This window comes from Poecile atricapillus, chromosome 15 (assembly GCF_030490865.1).
Source record: "Poecile atricapillus isolate bPoeAtr1 chromosome 15, bPoeAtr1.hap1, whole genome shotgun sequence".
Classification (NCBI taxonomy): domain Eukaryota; kingdom Metazoa; phylum Chordata; class Aves; order Passeriformes; family Paridae; genus Poecile; species Poecile atricapillus.
The window spans coordinates 15,667,458-15,689,338 of record NC_081263.1 but is presented as its reverse complement, the minus strand read 5'-3'; the positions used below and the strand labels follow the sequence as shown (position 1 = coordinate 15,689,338).

Genomic DNA, 21,881 nt, shown 5'->3' with positions numbered 1-21,881 from the left:
TACAGCTAAACAAAGAATTAGTCAGACCTGAGTTTTCATATTTTCTAATGCCATTTTGATTGATATTTTTTAGTTTATTTGTGTGGGGTGCTACTGGGACAGAAGAAAAATAATTAAATCAAATGCATAGGAAAAAATATGTAGAGTAACTTGCATTTAAACTTAGTGTTCACTCAAATATATAAATGGTACAACCAAAACCCAACACAGTAACATATTCACTGGTGAAGGTGATCTCTTGGCATGTACAGTGGAATATATATATAAATATACACAAATATATGTGTAATCTGGATAAACCAAACTTAAAAATCATCACAGACATCTGCAAAGTTCAGGACAAATAAATAATTCTGCTCCTCAGCAGCTAAGAAAACACAAATGCCTCTCATGCAGCTCATTCAGGTAAAGAAGGGCCCTTCATTGTGCTGCATATATATATATGTATACCTCTAAATCACTTCTATTGTCTTCACAGAGCAACCACAAGCTTTTCTTCTTAACTCAAACTTGAAAAAATGCATTTTGGCCATCAGAAAGTAGTATACTTCCAGGCAAAAGCTGATCAAACACTTCCAAGAGCTCCAATTCCAAGTTATCCACCACAGTGGACATGGGAGAGTCTGTAAGTTTTATCATAGCAAGTACATCTTACTCAATATTAAATAGTGATGGTTAATAAGAACATCAAAGTACACAAAAGACAGAAATAAGCCTCAGGATGCAGTTTCACTATCTTAATCTGCTCTAACTGCAGACTGCTTGCAAAAGGGGCATTCACAGGACTGACACAAATTTTAAGAACACATTGTATGAAAAACAAATTGCTAAAACAAGATTTTTATCTTCTTCATTAATGAAATATTCCTCTTATGCATGTAGTACTGCTCCTTGAGCTTCCCAGAACAAGGTCTTTTATTTTGGCCCAACCTGTGACACTGAAGGACAACCTCTCCTCAAGTATCAGTAGCATTACTTCAGACCCATGGCAACTGCCACACAGCTGTCCCTTCCATGATTTCCATTTGGTGAATTTGCTTCCAAAGCAGAAAACATCCTTGTGTGTATCAGGCTGAAACATCCCTCCTGCGGCAGCTGGCCAGGAGAGGTAACTCCACTTTGCATAGTTAAAACCAGTAATGGATACACGACAGACAATTCAGGACCAATTCAGGAGATAATTTCATTATTCATTTAATACAATTGTGAGTTTCTGCAAAAAGGGATGCTCCTGTCCTCCCTCCCTACACCAGACAGAACTTCCTTCCTCTCCTTCCGTCACACCAGGCTGATGATTATGCAATGACATGACAAATCAGATCTCCTTACCCTCTCCCTCAAGTGCTTTTTCCAGGACTACCTTTCACTTGGATCAGTGAACTGACTGATGAAAAGGCTCCCTGTGTGCCATCTGTTTTCTAAATCTGTCAAGTATCTCGATTGAGGTTGGATTTAAGAAACCAGGTGTCTGGGCAGTGTTAGCTCTTCAGCTGAATCAGGGAGCAGATAATGTACATGCTCAGGACACTGCCAGATGATATGCAGGAGCCTGCACTTAGCTTCCGGGTATGATAAATCCCATACTAGATGGAGTACATACAGAACATAGGACAGAACTCTGATTTTGCTAATTTGAGTTGCCTTGTTTTAGGGTATTATTTCAGGACATATAGAGGAACTAGAGTTTCACATCACAGCCTCTGAAAGAAAGCCTAGACCCTTAAGCTCTCTCATTTGCTCCGTCCCCCTGCAGCCAGGACCCAAACCCTGCCTTGGGCAATGTCTGGCATGCTTGACTGCAATATGAGCAAATGTAACGCAGACTTTTTGCCAGGCTAGCTTTCTGCTGGTTTAGTGAGCTTAAGGAATCTATCAGACAGTCACATAAACATTAGAACCAGCTCATGTAATGAGGACCAGACTTGCAGGGACCTCTGGCACTGCCTCCAAATCCTGCAGTATAAGTTGACGATCACATACAAAAGGATAGGGAAACATACTCACAAACTCACTAGAGTCTTCATGGTGCTCTGTGGATGCAAGTAACCCGGGCTATAAATGAATATCTGAGTACATATCAGCATGGACATCCATGTTATAAGTTTCTGAAATGGATAGAAGCCTTTTGATAAAACAGGTAATTAATTATGTCTTATTTCAGAGAGAGTAGAAACACCCCTGGAAGTGCCCAAGGCCAGATTGGATGGGACTTTGAACAACCTGGTCTAGTGGAAGGTGCTCCTGCCCATGGCACAGGGGTTAAAATGAGATATTTGAGGTCCCTTCCAACCCAAAACGGTCTGTGATTCTGTGATGCAGCAATAGACATTTTCTTTCAGCCACTGTAAGCATCCTCCCTTACAAATTATAAGGACACCTGCAAACACCTGCATGAATACCATAGAGACTTAGGACAGAAAACACCAACTACTTAAGCCAAACATCACTCATAAGAATGACTTGTGTTTGAAGTCAGTTATAAAACTGCATATAAAGCAAATACCTAAAATACCATTAGAAGGCAAGTGACGTTTTTCATAGAATTAGGAATGCTTTTCTGCAAGCAGCTAGAAGCCAAAGTCAGATGGTGCTCTGTACCAAACACACCTTCCCAAATCTTGTCAGATAGGCCTGAGGAAACTGACCTAGTCACCAAGTTCCATGTTCACCCAAACCCAATTTGCTCTCTACAGATTTCCAGTGCATGCTCTTGGTTCTGGCTGTTTGTGAGTTTAGCTCTTCCTGCAAAAGCTCTGGTCATTACTGCCTGAGATCTGCAAAAGTCCAGCAGGCACATCCTCCTAGACTTGCAAGATCCAAGCCCTTGCATTCCTAAAATGTCAACAGAACTTCTGTTTCCCTTTTTCTCCATCCTTCTTTCCCTCCCTTTCCTCATTCACCTCTGCAACAATTCCTGTTAAAATCTGAGTGATCAAAATCAGAAACTGAAGCTATCTACTGTGTGAACTGGACTAGATTAACAATTTATACCAAAAAAATGAGCAGTTTTAGAAAGGTAAGCTGAATCTGCTTCTATCAAAATAGCTTTTGCTTGCAGTATTGATCAGGTAAAAGCAATAACTTTTTTCCTCACCCAAACTTTTCCACGCCAAAGCCCATGGGTTAGATCAACTCAGAGTTTAGTTTTCATTAAGAAGTAACAGTGCAAGTTAAGGTGGTTTGTATTAAGTGAAATTTTGTACATTTTTGAGTTCTGTACATTTGGGATATAGCAAACATTCACAATTGAGACAGTTTCACATCACATACCTTACCATCGAAATCCACAGTCCCAAAGACAATTGTCAACTAGGACACACAGTTATTGTAAACAGACCCCTGAAGATGTTAAAATACAACGATTTTACTTCTTTAAAAACTAACTAAAGATCTCAATACAATTGATTTAGTCCTAATACTCTAGTCCTGAATAAAGCTGAACCATCTCATGGTTTTCATGTTTAACCCCTCCGTGTTTAGAAAGACTTGGTGTCATAAAGTTCCTTTACCTTTAAGAAAGTTAAAGTTGCTGGGGTCTCCTGGGAGTCTTTTCTCTTGACCAATTATCGGTCATTGCTGAGAATTGACAGCAGTTTTAGCCATTGAAAAGTAGAATCAACTCGTGAACCCCACCTTAAAGTGTACACCCAGAAGTCTGTGGTGCTCTTTTTGTTTTCCTGACTGTGAAGCGTGGCGGAGCTCCGGCTGGCCTCCGGTTCCCTGCCCAAGCCATGTGGCCGGGCAGGGGCCGGGCCGGGGCCGAGCCGGGCCCGCCGCGTCTCTCGTCTCCCGGCCGGGAGATGAGGCTTGCCCCGAGCTAGGTCGGGCTGGGCCGGGCTCGGCCCGATCTCTGGTTCAGCTGGAGGTTTTGCTGTAACTACATTCACTAGAAAACTGCTGAGTGAAAGAGGAAAGGAACTCTGAGCCTGCAGCAAGCAAAGACAGAGACCACGCTCTCTAAAAGCAGCTATGAAGAACTTTCCAGCGCAGACGGCTCTAGCTCCTGTTCAGCAGAGATCACCGAACCATCTACAAAAGCTTGGGCAAGATTTTAACTCTTTCTTATCCAGATGAGACTTGCGGATTAATCTTTTCATCCAGAGAGAGAAAAGGAGAGTGATCAACATGAAAAGAGACTTTATAAACTACTAGTGGCAAGAAAGAAAAGAGACTTCAAGAAAGGTAGAGAATTAAGGAGATGCTTTAATTAAGCTGAAATATCTTTCTGTTAAAACTATGGAAATGGACAATGAAGTCTTGAGAAAAACCCCTTTAATTCATAATAGAGTATGGAGAGGAATAAGGTGTTCAAAGTGTAAATTTAAGTAATAAGTGAAGTAATTGTGGTATAGTGAAGTGCTGAGAAATTTGAAGCCTTGAGAGGCAATGAGAAAAACTGTTTCTTAGTGAAGCTCACAGAAGCAGATGAAGAATACTTTTTTTGCCTTTGACTAACTTATCCTTAAAAATGCTATCTTCAAACTCATGACCCATAACACATTTTCAGTGATGTAGAATGGGAGGGGTGGGCTTTAATAACAGTAGCTCTGAGCAGCTGATATCAGAGAAACGAGAGACTATAACAAAAATAGTTTTCTTGTGACAAACTCCATAAATTAACAGAAAGGAACTTCTGTTTCTCTACAGAAACTGAGGAAAAGACTATGGAAAGAATTAGAACTGTTTAAACCATCAAAATTATACAGTTTTTGTCTCTGTTGTCATGTAAACAAAAGAATAGTGAGCAGTGAGAAATGAAAAGGTTTTTCTAAAAGTTTATTCTGGTGTTCTTATTCTTGTAGTTTGTCAATAAACTCTTCTTTATTCCTTTTAAGTTTTATGCCTGGTTTGCTCTTATTTTAATCCATATCTCACAGCAAGAAATAAATAATTCCTTTTTTCCCCTTTTTGTTAATTACTGGTTTGAAACCACGACACTTGGTTACAGCAGATCAATTCCTGATTTCATTCCCTAGAAATCAGCATGAGATGAAGATGTACCACACCAAAGCAACAGTGAAGGAAAAAGCTGACTACACCAAAGCCTAAAACTAATCCCTCAGTGTGTTGGATTGGCATTTAAAAAAAAAAAAACCAAAGGGAAACACCTAAAGAAGTTTAGGCTGCTGGAAGCTGATGGGAATTTTACTCCTGCCCAATAACTGGTCATTTCTGAGAATTGACAGTAATGTTGACCATTGAAAAAGTGAGATCAACTTGTGAACACCACCTTAAGACCTAAGCCTGGGAATTTCTTTGTCTCTTTGTTTCCTGGCTGTGAAAGGTAACAGAGCTTTAGCTGGCTCCCGTCCCTTGCGCAGCCCATGCAGCCCGGGCTGGGCTGGGCCTGCCGCGGCTCCTGGCCAGGAGATGGGGCCTGCGGGGCTTCCCCCGGGCCCAGGCCAGAGCCGAGCTCTGCTGCAGCTTCCTGAGGAGCCTCTGGGGTGGCTGAAACTTCTTCTCGAGAGGCTCCTGGCTCTAAGCACCGCTGAACTGAAACCTGGCACCATCAACACCTGCGGCTTGAGCAAGACTTTAACTCTTTTACTACCCAGATGAGACTTGCAGATTTAATCCTTTTTCCAGGAAGAGGGCAAGAGAGAGTGATCAACAGGTAAAGAAACAACAAACTATCAAAGACAGCGATGAAAGGAATTAAGCTTCAGATAGCAGAGAGAAATAAGGAAATGCTTTAATAAGCTAAAATATTCTTCTCTTAAAGCTTTGGAGATAGACAATAGTGTTCTGAAAAAACTCCTTTAATTTATGACAGAGTATATTGGGAGGAATTGAGTATTTCAAAGTGTTGATTTAAGCAAATAGTGAAGTAGTTGAAGTAGATGCTGGAACAGAAAAGGAGAAGTGATCACTGTTGAAGATTTATAGCCCTTAAGAGGCAAAGAGAAAATTTCTGTCTCCAGAAATGTTCACAGAGACAAATGAAGAGAACTTTTGCCTTTGAATAACTCATCCTTAAAATGACACCCCTTGACTTCATGGCCCAAAAAACCTACCTCAGAGTAGTGTGAAATGGGAGGAGAGAACTGACAACAGAGTTTCCAGGCAGCTGGCATCAGAGAAATAGAAAGCCATGAGGAAAATGGTTTTCTTGTGAGAAAACTCTATAAAATTAGCAGAACACAACTTCTTTTTCTCTACAAAGATTGGTGAGAAGACTATAGCAAAATTAGGACTGTTTTAACCACTAGGTTTTTTGTCTCTGTATGTTTTCATGTGAACAAGAGAATGGCTGGGTAGTAGAGAAAAAGGGTTTTCTGGAAGTTTTATTCTGGTTTCTCATTCTTGTAGTTTTGTTAATGAACTTTCTTTGTTCCTTTTAAGTTTTAAGCCAGTTTTGCTCTTGTTCTAATCCATATCTCACAGCAAAAAATAAGTAAGTTTTCTAGTGATTTTTTAGCTAATGCTTTAAAACCACGACACTCAAGAATTAAGAGGTAGTTTCTGAGAAGCCTGCTCACAGCATCTTTCACAGGTAAGAACAGCACAGCAGGAACATGACAAGGTTTCTGTTTATGGGACCTGGATGCAATTGCAAAACCATGTAGGCTGGAAGAGATTTCTGGAGGAGAGATTACTCTCCAAGCAAGAGTAATTTCAAAGCTGGATCCAGCTGTTCCGGGCCTTACAGATTTAAAAATCTCTAAGGATGTAGATTCTAGCACTACATACCATGCTCCTACCAAAAGTAGTTTCCTTTTATCCAAGGGAATATCCCTTGCTGCAAGTGGTATAAACAATGAGATTTTTAACCTGAAAATATCACAGGCCAGAATAAAAAGAAAAATGAAAATGAACAGATCAGAACTGTTTAAAAATTCCCTTTCTAGAGCTGTTTTATAATGAATAAGGAGTCAACTCAGATACTTCACATTAAAGGCATAGTTGGAGCAGAAATTCAACTCCTGCTAAATTTTTCAGGGCAGATGTTAATATATCAAAATAACAGGCTTAATAGTAAATTGATTGGTTGAAAAATATTGAAAATATTTTTCAGAAAAAGAACACGTGAAGAACTGCGCAAGATCTGATAATGCATCATCCAGTCTGATTCAGTTCAAGAGCAAATGTCTAGGGTATGGCAAAAGAAGAACACCTAACAATAATTCCTCTTTGCCTGTACATCCATGTGTATTTCAGGCAGCATCTGTCCCTCCCAAGTCCTGTAGAAGCTTCTGTCCCAGAGCACTGAAACACTGCTGTTCCTTGTTTACACAGAAGTTATTTATTCTCACACTTTGTGCTGCAGAAAAACAGCAAGGCAGCCTCGCCCATGCAATCTTGGTGCCTCTCTCCTTCCTTGAGTCACAAGAATTATCAAGAGCTTGACCTATTATATACAGAATAGTCCTTCATCACAAAAAACCCCCAAATATGCAATATAAAGTAACACACCCTGGAGATTTTAGCAAAGACTCTTTCTGACAGCCCATTTGAACAGCTCTGAGCAGTCACAACTCCCAGTGCCCACATGCGCTGTCCAGAGAAAGAACTTTCCAGTGCCCCCAGCAAACAGCAAGGATTAGAAGACCAGTCTCAACCCTACACAAGACTGACAATACCTTCTCTAAAGACAGGCTGGCTTGCCAACACTCACCTGGAGAGAAATTATGAAATACTACTTGGTGTAGTATTACCTTTCTGTAATACTACTTGCACATTTCTCCCATATTAATCTTTAAGCAGAATTTAAGCTGATGCAGGCATCTCAGACATAAAATTAAAGCCTAGTTACTTATGTGTTGAAGTTTTATTCACTCCAACATTACTCTTTTTTTCTTCCCTTTCCAAGCTTATCCTTTTGGAAAATGGCAGCTGTATTACATACTCCATGTCCAGTATTGCAATGTTATAGCTGTGGTATCTAAAATAATCCTCAGAAAATATTTAATATGTTCTGAAGAAGGGTAGCCATACCACAAGATGTAAGAAAGACAGTATTAGTCAGGCGAGTTGTGGTACAATCAGGCATCAAACCCAATTGTAAAGAGTATCATATTCACTTAAGGCACCATGAGGGAACCAAAGCATAGATACTCTTTTCAGCATTGTCCACAGCAATTTCAGCTAATGAGTTTTATCTGACTAGTGGAGAGGTCTGAGAGCACTCACAGATCACAGGACATTTCGTTATCTGTGAAACCTCAGTAATACAATTACTCTGGATCATAATAACACTTTAAAATTAAAATGATAGCAACTTACCTTCCACCGAACACTTCCTCAGCACCTCTAGAGTCCGACTGAGTCTTGGGCACAGCTGTGCCCTGCTCAGGAGCAAGGTGTCCCCAGGGAGACACAAGGTCCTTGAGACCACGTGCTCATGCAAGTGACCATGAGGGGTTAGCTCAGCAATACCAGCAGACTCTACCACTCCACTCCCTACTCTTTCAAACTCCAAATATCTCAAGGATTTGCAGATTAAGGTCATAGCTTTTGTTTAATGAACTGGAAATAATGGCATGCTTCTGTGACCAGAAGCCCTTCTGTAGGTCAGGAGCAGATGTTAAAACACAACTCAAAAGCACAGTTCACTTGAGTAGTTTATGAGTTGAAGTTAGTGAAGTCTGTAAAGAAACGTTTAGCAAGTTGCTAAATCAGCCTAAAATGGTAAGAAAACAATTCTGTCAATAAATACGCAAACACAACAAAGCACAGGTAACAAACCACAAATAAATAATACCCGTACACTGAAACCATATCCAGTTTCCATGAACCCAAAACCACCTGCTTCTCTAACTCCTGTGGGGCAATCCCAAAAGAACATGATTGCAACTGGTTAGCATTTTAATGTCATATTATTTCTGTAGTAGATGCAGCTAGAACTACCACCACAGCCTAAGAAAATGCCACCATCCCAGCTAATGGTCAGACAAAGAGGGTAAATTAGGTCTTGCTGTCACAGAAGTTTTAATACTCCAATCACAGCCTGAAAACACCAGACACAAGACAAAGTTGTATGTCCTGAGCTGCAGGAACTGTATTTGACTTTACCAGGTATTTCTACTACAATATTTTGCTGATAAGTTGCACTGATTTTCCCAATGAAAATTGATCAGAGGGACCATTTTAGTCTGCCAGGCTGCATATACCTACTCCAGCATTCAAAAGGATTTCTGCTGTGAACAGAGCTCTAGAGCTAAGCTTACAAAGCTTCATGAACAGCGCTCTGATGAAGTGTTAACTGCAAAATAAATCAGCTTAAATCCAGGGAATTGTTCCAACAGATTAAAAAATCAATGCCAAAGAGAAAGGAGGAGGTCCTGCTCCCACTTTAGAAATATCTCACTTTGTTTTGAGTCTGCTACTCACTATTTCCATTTAGTGGTCTTAATCCTATTATCAAAAGAGACAGTGAATATGGGTTCACATACACACTGTGCTGCTAAGACCGTGCTTCCATCATATCCTCTTCAGAGATATCTTTTTGAAACTGAAGAGCTTTGATCTGTTTAAGCATTCTTTACAAGGAACTTATTTGATCATTCACATCAGCCCTTTCAGAATCTCTCCCAGTTTCACTGGGTCTTTGAGAGCAACAGAACTCATGCAGCACTCACAACACAGGTGCACTGTGAGCTTACACACCAGTTTCCTAGTTTGATCACTATTATTTTTCCACAAGCATCTAATCTTCAATTTGCTTTTCTAAATAATGAGATAATATTTTGATAGAGTTGCCAAATACAACCCCCAGTTCTGCCTCTGACTGGAAAACCAATTCAAAGCTCATCACTCTACACATACAGTGGGGGCTCTTCTCCAGCTGCATTACTTCACTCTGCTGAACTTAAAATGCTACTTTATCACTTAGTGCCACAGGATTTTTTTTCATGCTTCCTCAAAGCTAACTATGCTAATGTATGTTTTTTGATACAAATAAATGTCACCTGTCTTCAGTTTCTTTTTCTAACTTTGACTTCTCTGTGCTTTTGACTTCCACATCATCCTCTGGCAATGGTTAATATTGTGAAAACACTGTATAAAATAAATCTTCTATCTGTCTGATTTATAGCTGTATTTTTATTGGGTGTTGCAACAGAACCTCATGGTCTCAGAAATGCCAGTTATTCTTCACTCACCTCCTTCACCAGTCACCCTTTCATAAAGCTTTATTACTTCCCTTTGTCCTCCCAGTGGCTTCTTTCCAAGGTGCAAGGTCCTAAACCTTTTAATGTCTCCTCTCCTCTAACTCCATGTTTTTGCCTTCTCATCACCTCTTTTTCTTTTCTAGTTCTCTTATACTCAAGAGTTTGCCAGATTATGCTGATAATGAGCTCCAGTGTTGATTATTCATATGATTTTACTGCTTTATAGGACTTTCACACTTCCTCAGGGAGTCATATCAGAGTTTCTCTTTAGAAGCGTGCCTTAATGCTGCCACAAACCTTCATAAATGTGCATGTAACCTTTGACATAACGCCCTGCCTCCTCCACCACTCCTAGAGTTGGGAATTTCATAAAAAATATTATTTTATTACAGAATTTTAAAATATAAGATGCCCACATGCTTCTCTCTTGACCTCAAACTGACTTCAACTTTGATTTTTTTTTTTAAATTAGTCCTTTTATGTACATTTGCTCTATTTGTGTATGAGCTACACTAGGAGCTGCAAAGAGAAAAGGTGTCCATCCACTGCAGAGAAATGCTACACTCGTCTTTCAAGAGCTTTTATGAAACGTAGGACACAGAGGGAATCATCAAAGGCTCAGGCACTCTTTTCAAAACAATGGCTTGATCTGGTTTAGTTGAGTGAGCTCATCATGACCTCTTTCTAGGCTGTACTCTTGGTCCTCTTGGACCCTTCAGGCAATGCTTCTTATGTCAATATTACTCAATACAGTGAAGTCAGTTTCTTTGATCTATCTGAAACTCCAGTTTAGCACAGGAGCATGAATGTTTCTCACAATTCCTTCACCAAACCACACACTGGGATTAAGTAGTCTTGTTTCTCTTGGGATCTTTTGAGTCAACGTGGAATAACTTTGCATTTAATGAAGGGACCAACACTTTCCACTGCAGCCCAATACACTGGCACCTGATACACTCCTGTTAAATATTCACCTCAGTTAAAGATGAAATGTTTTGATTTTCCTTCAAAGAAGATACAGTCGGGAGAAACCAAAAAAGAGGTAAAAGCTCCAAGGCTACTTCTGCTGCCATGCCCCTGCAGCCAGTTTGGAGGAAAACAGAACCCTCACCATCCCTGACTGAAAGCTGTTTTCTACCTTCGACTACGCAGTCAGCAGTAATAAAAGTCATCACTCTTCATCCAGTCACGGCATGAGAGAGACAGCACAGCACCACTCACCCAAGCTTCTTACCAGGTCAGTGGTGATGTGTTAATGCAGGTGCTCAGAGGAAGAAGCAGCAGCTGTCAATATTAAGATGTGACTATTCATCCCTTAAAAATGAGGAATATACAGGCATGCCAGTAAAATAAGGATGGAACTTTCTAATAGCTGCCCAGAAACAACTGCAGGCTTTGTCTGTTTGGCCAGGCAAGAGAAAGAGATCCTCCTCCTACTGCAACTGCACCCAGGAGTTCGGAGGCACCAGAAGACACTAGGAGGAAGGCACCTCTGCTCCCCACAGCCTGGCTTTCCCCATACCTCTGATCCATGCAGATTACTGAACCCTGCTGCAGGGAAGCAGAGACCAAGAGCATGGAACAAGTCCCTTGATGGATGGAAAGGCGAGTGGCAGTCTTGAAAGCTGAGGTCCTGGACTCTGGAATCACTACTGCTCAGAAACCTTAGGGTTTTCTTAAAAAAACAAAAGAAAATTTTAGTCTAGGGATTTAGGATAGGATAAAAATACTTTAGACTTCACTAAATTAAATGTTTAAAGATCAGGATTTAAACTCCGTGAGCTGTTCCTTACTGAATGTTTTGACAATACAAAGACTGTATTTGCTTAAGTCATTTTTAGGCCAACAAGTTGACTGATGATGGCTTCTACATAAACAGTTCATTTTAACAGGGATACAGGATAAAAATAGCAGCATAAGTGCCATGTTTATAATCAATGCATAGCCCAGAACAGTTGAAGGCTAGAGATCTGAGAAAATATTAATACATCACATCAAGGAATAAAACTCTTGATAAGCAAGGTATCTGCATTACAACATCTCCCTGTTCAGACAACTAACACTCTCAGGTAACAAATTAAGATTTCTGGTACAATGTGTTTCAAACCATTTCAATTTTTTTCCCCAACAACCACTACCTACCAATGAGAGAAAGCAGAGAGATTCATATTCTGGAAACCTCCCTAAGCAGCTGAATAATATGTGCCTAAATAGTTCTTATTTTATGAAAATTAAGAACTGACAGTATTTCTCCTGCATTTATACACAGTTTTAAATTCTTATTTCTATTCTACTATGAATTTCTTCAAAGCTTACTATACCATACAATGGACTTTATCTTATTTCTTCCTTTTTTTTAAAGGGAGCACAGGCTTCTCTGGCTGTTTTATTGCTTTTATTGTTAAGAAACTCCTGTCTTTATTAAAGAAAAATGAAACTATTAAAATCAAGGGAAAAAAAGCAGTTATCTTTTGTAAGGCCCAAGGAAAAACCTGCATTACTCTTCTAGTACTGACAAAAAAAGATAATATAATGCTCAGTGAACATCTCCTCCACCTGTCTGAGAAGTCCTATGCAACACAATTTCCAAAGCTGGCATTTGGAGGCTGTCTTGGGCTTTGTTTCACAACCTCAACAAAACATTTTTCAAACAAGGAAAAAAGAAGATAATTTTTTTTTTCTCACAAATCAAACCAGCTCTTGAGCACAGTCTGAAGCTGAAGGTCAGCCCCAAGAGACACAAGCACTCAGCTCAGTGTCTCTTCCCCAAAGCTGCTCCTGCTCTGCCTCCCAGCGCTGCACATTCCCATCTGCTCTTCACTGCTGATGCTGGAATTCCTACAGAAATTCTGCTCCCTTCTGGATATCACAGTTAATAAAAATAAAAAAAAATATAAAAATTCAAAAAGCAGAATGACAGACTTCTTTGACATTTTTAGAAGGCACTGCACTGTCAAGGAAAACAATGTTCAGTAAGGAAATATCATTTTCTAACACCTGAAACCACTGCAAGAAGTGGAATGCATTCATGTGGGACAGTCACAGGACACCCCTCCCGAGAAATCACCCGGTAAGCTCTGCAAATCGTTTTAAAGACATTTTTATACCGGTGTGAGTGCAGCATACACATAATTATAGTGGCCTAGAATTCCCCTTGAAAACACTTCATTTAGGCAATTACTACCAAATGTTACAACAAAAGCTATTTCTCACAGTGTAAGTCCTTTTTAAAAAGGACTTGATAGGTTCATTATCATTGTGAAGCTTCTGGAGTACATGTGACCAGGCAACCCTGGTGCTGGCACCATTAGTTTCCCAGATTTCAAGAAAACCTGGATACAAGACTGTCAGGCTATCTAAAATTTGGAAATTGTTGGCAACATTCCTACATATTTACGAAGAATTAATGAAGACATTTTCAACATCAACAGGAAACCAACCAACTAAACCAAAACCATCAGAAAACCATTTGGTAAGAAAGGCACAAGAAGTCTCTGTTACTGTTTTGGTACGACCATCTCAGGCCAGAGAGGGACCAGAAAGATGGGATGACATTAAGACTGGAAAAGACCTCTAAGATCATTCAGTGCAATCATTAAAATACTAAATTATAAAAAATATTCTATTTACCACCCAAAGTATAGATATATCAGAAAGTAGGACTGGGGGCGGGGGGGGGGGGGGGGGATGGGGGTGGAAAGCAAAGATGATGGCATTCCTTATCCCTGCACCTCCACCTCTATGCTTCCCAGAATGCCACCACAGAAGTTCAGAAGAACCAGGATAGTCCCCAAAGAAATCAGATCAGCAAAGGTTTTTAACTTCCTTGCAGGTCTGGGGTGGGAACTGGAACACTGGCTGAGTGACAGGGAGTGCTGCAGTACAGTCAACCACATTTAAGGCAAGTAACACCTCTGAGTAAGCATCACAGACCTGAGATGGCTCCTTCCCTTGGAGCAGAGCCACAGAGAAATCTGTCACAATTACTGTCACAAAAGAGTCTGGTCACAGATACTCTGACAACATGCAATACAGCCAAACAAGCACATATTCAAATACCAGGACAACAAAAACCAACCTGGATTTAAGTTTTTAAAAAAGCTTCTCCAACTGCAAGTATCACACTGCAATTCCTCATCAGTAACTCTTTTGCATATTGGAAACAGGAGAAATGCTCATGGTTTCTATTTTTTAAGATTTGAGCTGCCGCTAAAGAGATCAGAGAAAAAGCTTTTGGAAAGCAACAGAGCTTGCACACATGTGGAGGTACTTCCTGAAGCCTGCCTGGCAGCAGGACAGACTTCCAGTTGTTTGGGGCATTTTAGCAGAAGCTTAGAAAAACTTTGTGATCCCTTGAAATCACAGGCAACTTGTCTCTGGGTCCTGCCTTATGTGGTCAGCCCCACAACTGAGTCCAGGGACAGGACAGCCATGAGCTCCAAGTCCATTTAAACCACTTACAAATACAGAAATTAAATGTCCAAAAGGTATGGAATACCTGGGCAATGGCTCTGATCAGTGTGGCCAGAAAAATATTTTAAACCTTTACTCTCTTATGTCAAGACCCCCCATATGGCAGTGTTCCCAGGCTGGGGTACACCTAGATCTCTACGGGACACAGCCAATATTGCTGGTGAATAGTATCCATCCTCTTAAAGCAATGTCCTCACTGTGAACCAGCAGCCCTGCCACAGTTCTGTTCTCAACTCCTGGACCTCCCAGCAACCTCACAGCAGTGTGACCATGCTCACCTGTGTGGAGATGAAGCAGAGAGGCTACTCACTGACAGGTAACCTCACAGACTATTTAATAAACATGAATTGGCAGGAATACCTGCTGAGAGTTCCATCCACCTACTGCTAGAAGTAACAAAAAAAATCTCTTGCAGATTTATTTTTTCTTTTAAATAATGAACGTTTTCAATTAACTACTTAAAAAATGTCAGGAAATAACAGTTTTATTCTGTGGCTGAGCTAATCCACATGAAGATTTTCACCAAGCCCTGTGCCTTTCTTTAGGTCAGACGACAGATAAAGCTCAATTGCATTGTAAAGTAAGAAAGAAATCTTCCCTGGCTTTCCTGAGAGCCATATGATACATATTTGATAACCTTTGCATTTAAGCTAAAGGAAAAAAGAAGTTTAATTTGTAACAAGGGCCATTTCTTTCTGGAAAACTGTCTCAGAATAAACAACATAAGCAAAATCACAAAAGTAGAGTTATACAATGATTAAAAACACTTCTTTGTCAACTGAGCAGTCTGTCCTTGCCCAAGACTCCCAGCACTGTTATATTAGTTCTCCACCAAGGCAGAGACAAGCCACACAGCATGTGAGCTGGCAGCACAGAAAAGCAGACTTGAACCACTCCCCAAGTCGCATCTTCTACCATCTGGACAAAGCACAAATCCAAACACAAGCTCTCCTTTTCCAATCTGAGTCATAAAACTTACACACACAAACCAAGTTTTTCTTTCTGCCTGTGCAAAGGTAGAAATATTCTTCAGAACCTGAACCCATCCCCCTGCCTCCAGATTTTATTGGCTAAGTAATAAATTTCAAAATGACCACAGCCAAAGAAGCTATTGAAAACATAAGCACCTTTCCACACAAAGACACTCAAAAAAAACCCTCAGCAGAAAACTACTATGTGTGACAACAGTACTGGAGAATCCAGGCAAATTTTCAAGAACAGATCTGAAAAATCAATTTAGTGAATGGAAATTTCATTAAAGATCTATATTAGTATTTAGAAAACTTTAATGTACACAGACACCCAAATAATTAGAATTTACAAAACACTGTAAGAGTATCAGTTGCAAAATTTGTGAAATTAGTTATATTTTTAAATATTTCTGATGCTTATAAATAAATTAGAATCAAGTCCATATATAGTATAAAAAGTATTACTAGATCCTTGTTAATTTACATAAATGCACTAAATCCCCTCCTTAATCACTTTCTTTGTTTAAGGAATTCAAGATGTTAACACAGGGTCAGACTGTTATCTGCCCCAGCACAGGAAAACCATCCAAGATCTGTCACAAAATCAACTGAATTAGTACCCAGGTGCAATTCATACACCAAGCCATGCTAATCTAACTACAGCATCAAATGGGACCATTCAAAATAGGAAGTACCTACACAGACACACAGCCTCAGTCTAGACTACAGTTCAGCCCATTAGGTCACAGCTTCAGTCAGCAGCAGCAAGCACAGACACACGCACTTACCTGACTGAACTGATTCTAATTAAACCCCTGCATTTGTATACTGCCAGTACAACAGCACTAAATCAGCGTTAATTTGTCATTTGTTGGGCTCATTTCCAGCCCAAACTGTTTGCAGACTGGGCTCACTGCAGGGCAGCAGGAGTGCCAGAGGGGCACAAGACATGAGAGGCTCTCCCTGAGCAGCGCTCACGGCAGACGGAACTGCTGCACAGTCAACATCCAAAGAACCTCAGAAAACCCTGAGTGAGAAAGCCCCCACCTGGATTAACAAGCAGCTGAAAGCAGACCACAGAAGGTGGGCACAAGTGGTCAATTTTCCCAGGGAGAGAGACTGCAAAGAGACTTTTGCAGCACTCTACTACAACACTGTATTCATAAAGTCCAGATGAAGGGACAAGGAGCAGAGTGAAAGTCTTCTTAGGATACAAGCTATTCTGAGAGCAAAGAGAAAGGCTGACTGAAGATCTGCAGAAAAATCCTCTGAGAGTAATAACGGAGAAATAAAATAACAGATTAAATTCAGTGCAAATGAAGTTACAGTCTGAAGATTAATGGTTCTTATTTCACATAGAGTGGTATGCTCCAAACTGACCAGTAACATTCAGAAAATCTTGCTAGAGTCACAACAGATTGATTAAAGCATCAGTTCAAAGTCATTCAACACATGAAAAATAATGTTAGAAAATTATTAGTAATAAAACCACCATATAAAAGTATAGAATGACTGCATCTTAATGCAGTGCCTGCTCCTTTCTTTCAAGAGAACATAATGGAAAGGAAAATACTTTTTAAAAGGAAACAAGGTTTGAAAATACGAATGAAGAATAATCAATCAGGCTCGGGTTCTTCTGCCTGGAAACAGAGATTGCTGCAGTGACATACAACAGAAACCTGTAAAATCATCAACTGAATGGAGAAGGTAAAATGACATCAGTTCTTCACTGTGTCCAAACAATACAACAGCTAAGAGATAGGAAATGAAGCCAGAAGCTGTCAAGTTCAAAACAAAAAAAAAAACAGAGGCAGTCAGAACCTACAGGGTGATTCTGTGCACTGGAAAATCTCCCCTGGGATGCAGTGCCTTACATTTAAGTGGATGGGAGACACGGGCTAGTTCACAGAAGAAAAATGCATTAACCATGAACAAAATAAAAGCAAACAACATCTACCTCTTGACAGCCTACAAAAGACAAGAGACACAAAGGCTATCAGGCAAAGATATCTATTATACATCCTGACCTTATGTTCTTCTCTTTTTGGTTACTGCTAGGAAAGAACAGTGCTCTTACACAACAAAAATCAATTACATCTCTGGTACCCCTCACACCTTTTTTGAACGCACTCAGCTTACTTACCTGGCAAAAGCTAATCTTCTGGGGAGATGAGGACACAGAGGGGCTGGATTAGTACTCTGATTATTCAGCAAACTGAACTGGATGAGGAAAACCTCCAGTAAAGGCTGAAGGTGGTACAAGAGAGAGCAAGGATATGACCAACCCCTTTGCATAGCAGCCAGTCTTTAGATCAGTTTAAGGTGTCACACACAGTTTAATCACCAAAACAGAGATGAAAAGGAAGCAGCTAATTGCCTATCCCCTCTGTTCAAACACACAAGTAAAAGCCACAATTCCAGCTCTTGCAGGGAGGAAAAAAGTGCCATTTCACATCTTTAGTCCATCTGGTAACTACAAAAAGAGTCTGGTTTATACATGACCAAATAGTAAAGGTTTCTTTAAAATTGAACATTACATTTATAACCAATCCTGTTTTCATATTATGTAAAATAAGGAAAACCCCTTTGGGGAACTAGGCCCATTGTAAATACAGAAATGCATCCAAGTCTAGAAAGGACAATAGCCAGATGCAAACAGCTATTCCTTCCATGCTTCCCACAGCACCCGTTGGATTACTGCAATAAATGGTGCTATACCAGTCACAGAATACAACAGCATATAGTAAATGGTGAGTGATCAATAAGATCATCAAAAATCCAGCAAATCCCATTTATAATTCAGAATTTACAAGAACAGAACTGAAAACCAAGTGAAGTAATTGAAGTCTCTCTTTGCATAGTCACCCAACCTTTTCCACAGCAGGACCAAATCACAACTGCCCTGCATAATAACTGGCCTGACCATCCAAAACACTGAGAATTCTGAGGGAAAAGCAATACAGGATCTTATTATTCCTCCCAAACCACATTCACATAAACATGAAACCACTGAGGAGCACAAGACACCTATCAGGAATACAGTCTTCAACATTACACAGGAAAACTACCAAACTGTTCCTCTGCTGCTGGAACCATCACAGGTTAAACCAGGCCATAATATTCACAGACTCAAATAGCGTGAGCCAGCCCTGCACAGTGCCCAACATGGGCTTAAGCAGCATAGACATATTTACTTATATCCAAGACACAGCTGACACGAGTGTAAGATAAGCCCTGTTTAGGGAGGGTTATGGTGTTAGCACTGCCTGTGGAAACAAAATTGAGGGTTTGGTTTCAGCATTTTCCAGTAAGAAACGAAGCTACCGTTTGTGAGAATGGCAGTGAAGTAATTAAAAATTAAAACCTCTAGTCTCTTCTTACACATAAAAAACAACCCCCACAAAAATTTAAAGCTGAATTGATTTCTCTTTTGGTTTTATTTTTGTCATTAAACTATACTATGATTATAATTTTTTGTGCTTCTCACTGAAATACCTATATATTACTACTTTTTTGTAATGCTTACCTTGAGCATAAAACAGAGAAATGTTTAAAAAAGAAGTCTCAGAAGTATCTTTAAAAATATTTTCTAGTGTATATTCAAGGAACTAAAATACATGTTGCACATAATAAAGCCTCTGAAATCTAAAGGTATCACTACACTTTACACTTTCCAATGAAAAACATTTAGGACTGCGTATGACCAATGTGAAAGAACAGCTGCAAACGGGAATACTGGAGGGTTTCTGAAGGTGATCTGAAATTAGAAAAATCCAAATCAAATACATTTATTTATTTCAATTAATTTTTAACCTCAGATACATAATGAGTAACTAGGAATATAGCTACAGATTTCAATAATGCTGCTTACAGCAGTTGTATAATTTTAATTGTATAATATTGTTTAATTTCCATTGTGTTACATTTCCAGCTTCTACCTTTGCAAACATCTTGATACAAGGCAAATATAGGCACATGAAGCTGCTGCCCTAAGACACAGTGCTTTGTGTGCCACACAAGGCTCAAAATCCCAAAATAATAATTGAAATTAGAACAATCATTGCCCATCTTGAGCCCTCTCAACAATCCCCATCCAGTTAAATAGTCCAGTTAAATCTACTGATCACGCTTCAGGATTCTACACCACTTCACACAAGACATCTGGTAAGCTCTGTTCCCCTAGCCCAAGGAAATTGTGCTAGAAAATCTTCATGCTAATTTAAAATTAGCATGATTTAAATTTAATTAAGAAAAATTTTAAATGCAGAAAGAACTTCACACCACTTTTCTGCATTTTCCCACAGACCGATATGCTACTGCTAAACCTGGTTTGCCAGGCTTCCATCATTTGGAAGACTGCTCTTTCAACAGACAAGGCAAAGCAGAAGCTAAAGCAATGAGCTCTGTACATGGGAGACTCACAAGCACACCTGACACATGCAGCAGAGGCAGTTTCTTCATAAAATGACCTTAAAGCTCCCGCAGTTCCAACCCCCTGCCATGGGCAGGGACACCTTCCACCAGACCAGGCTGCTCCAAGCCCTGTCCAATTCAGCCTTGCATACTTGTATTCCATTCTTCCCCACTTGTAACCCCCATCTTCTCATCACCTCAGTATTCAAGCACCAAAACTCTTCTGGATTTCCCAGACACAACCCCCTGATCCTTACCAGACAGTTCCTGTTCTCTGGAGCAAACATGCATGTGACCAAGTCACAACCTCACAGCAACTCATGCTATGACCGTACCTTATCTTGACACGACCGCACATTAGCTCCAACCTTCTTGGACTTGCGAGCCACCAAAGCACGGTCCAGAGCCCAGGCTCTCAATCAGCAGCGCAACCCCCCGAGGCAGCGCCGGGACACGGCTCACAGCCTCGCTTGTTTTCTAATACCCCATCTTCTCTACTGCCCTTTATAATGATGCTCTTTAAGACAGCAAAAGCCTCTGATTTCGCGACAATGTTTCTAATTGCTCCTTGTGACTTACACTAAATACAAAATATTTATTAAACGTAAAAAAGAGATATGATGTTTCAAGTCAACGAAAATCTTTAAAAGCTATTCCCTTCCCATTCATACTCCAACAAGGCTGTGCTGAATTAAAGATAAACACTCAGTTGGCGTTGTCCGAAGTAAATAATACAAACGAGAATTCTGGTATCTGAATACCAGAAAGAAAATCTATAAATGAAAGAAATCAGAACGGCCGAAGCACTCTCGTTCGTTATTTACATTGCCCTCCACAATAACCTCGGGCACTTCCGAGGCGTTTCCCCCATTCCCAGCGCAGCCCGGTGTGACGAGGATCATTTCCCACTCCCAGCGGGGGGAAGCGGGTCTCTCGGCCGGGGCCTCACAGCGGATCCAGGCTGCGCTGAGCCCCCCCCTCAGCGGTCTCGGCGGGGAACGGCGGCGGCACCGACCCCCCCTCGCGCAGAAATCACCTCCGTCGGGGCGCGGCTGCCATTGACTCCGGCCCGCCCGCCACTGCCGCGTGACATCTGCTGCCCAGGGGCAGCCCCGTGTCCCGGAGCCGCGGCGGTTCCGCGGGGTCCCGCGGAGGGCAGGGATCCCGGGGCGGGTGGGGGGTCCCAGCGGGGCCGGCCCGGGGCTCACCTGGACCGCGGTGTCTCCGCACTCCGCCCGCCGCGGCACGGAGCGCTCTGCGCCTGCGCGGGAGCCACCTCTGCGCGGGGTCGGAACTACAAATAACATGGCGCCGCCCCCCGCCGCCCTCAGGCGGCGCCTCTCGCAGCCTCCCCCTCCCGCCGGCAGATGGCGCCGCTTCCCTGCGGGCGCCCGCCGGGTCCCGTGAGGGCAGCACGGGCGGAGCCGTGCCGCCGGAGCTGGCGTGTCTCGGTAGGGTGACCTCCTCTGAGCACGGCTGTCCCTCCGGCCCCGCTCGGGGCCCGCAGCCGTACCCGTCCCACGGCAAGCTCGCTCCCTGTCTGACGTCTCGGGCAGCCCTCCGCAGAGGGCACGTGCTCCCCTCCGCCTCCTCCTGCCTTTCTCCCTTCCTACGTACGTCTCCAAGTGGAAATACGAACTTACCGGAGTAGTGCGGCATCTCCAGGGCCTCTCGCCTTACACTCAGTGGGGCCTTACCCTAAACATTTAGGATCGAGGTATTTCCCAAACCTGTGCCCGTGCCCTGGTTTCTGGTGCCACCCTGTGGTTCTGCGAAATGCCTTTACCTCGGGTCTTCAATAAGGCTGAATAAGGATGGAATTGTCGAGATAGAACTGAGGCGTGTGCAGGTAAATCATTCCCGAGTGTGTTCCCAGTAGATCGAGATGGGAGTCAGGCTCCTATCCCAGTGAACA

At 41.4% G+C, this 21,881-nt stretch overlaps 1 protein-coding gene across 4 annotated transcripts in view; it reads right to left on the bottom strand.

Moving 5' to 3' along the window:
• The window catches only part of NDRG3 (NDRG family member 3), a 63,661-nt gene extending 42,330 nt beyond the window's left edge, over positions 1-21,331 (bottom strand). For 2 of the 4 annotated variants that reach the window (XM_058850801.1, XM_058850803.1), the window contains exon 1: positions 21,175-21,331. The gene's annotated coding sequence lies outside the window, so the exon portion shown is untranslated. Of the gene's footprint in view, positions 1-8,223; positions 8,345-21,174 lie in introns of those variants that run through there. The other 2 variants (XM_058850804.1, XM_058850802.1) reach the window with 2 other exon arrangements.
• Between the last annotated feature and the right edge of the window lie 550 nt (positions 21,332-21,881).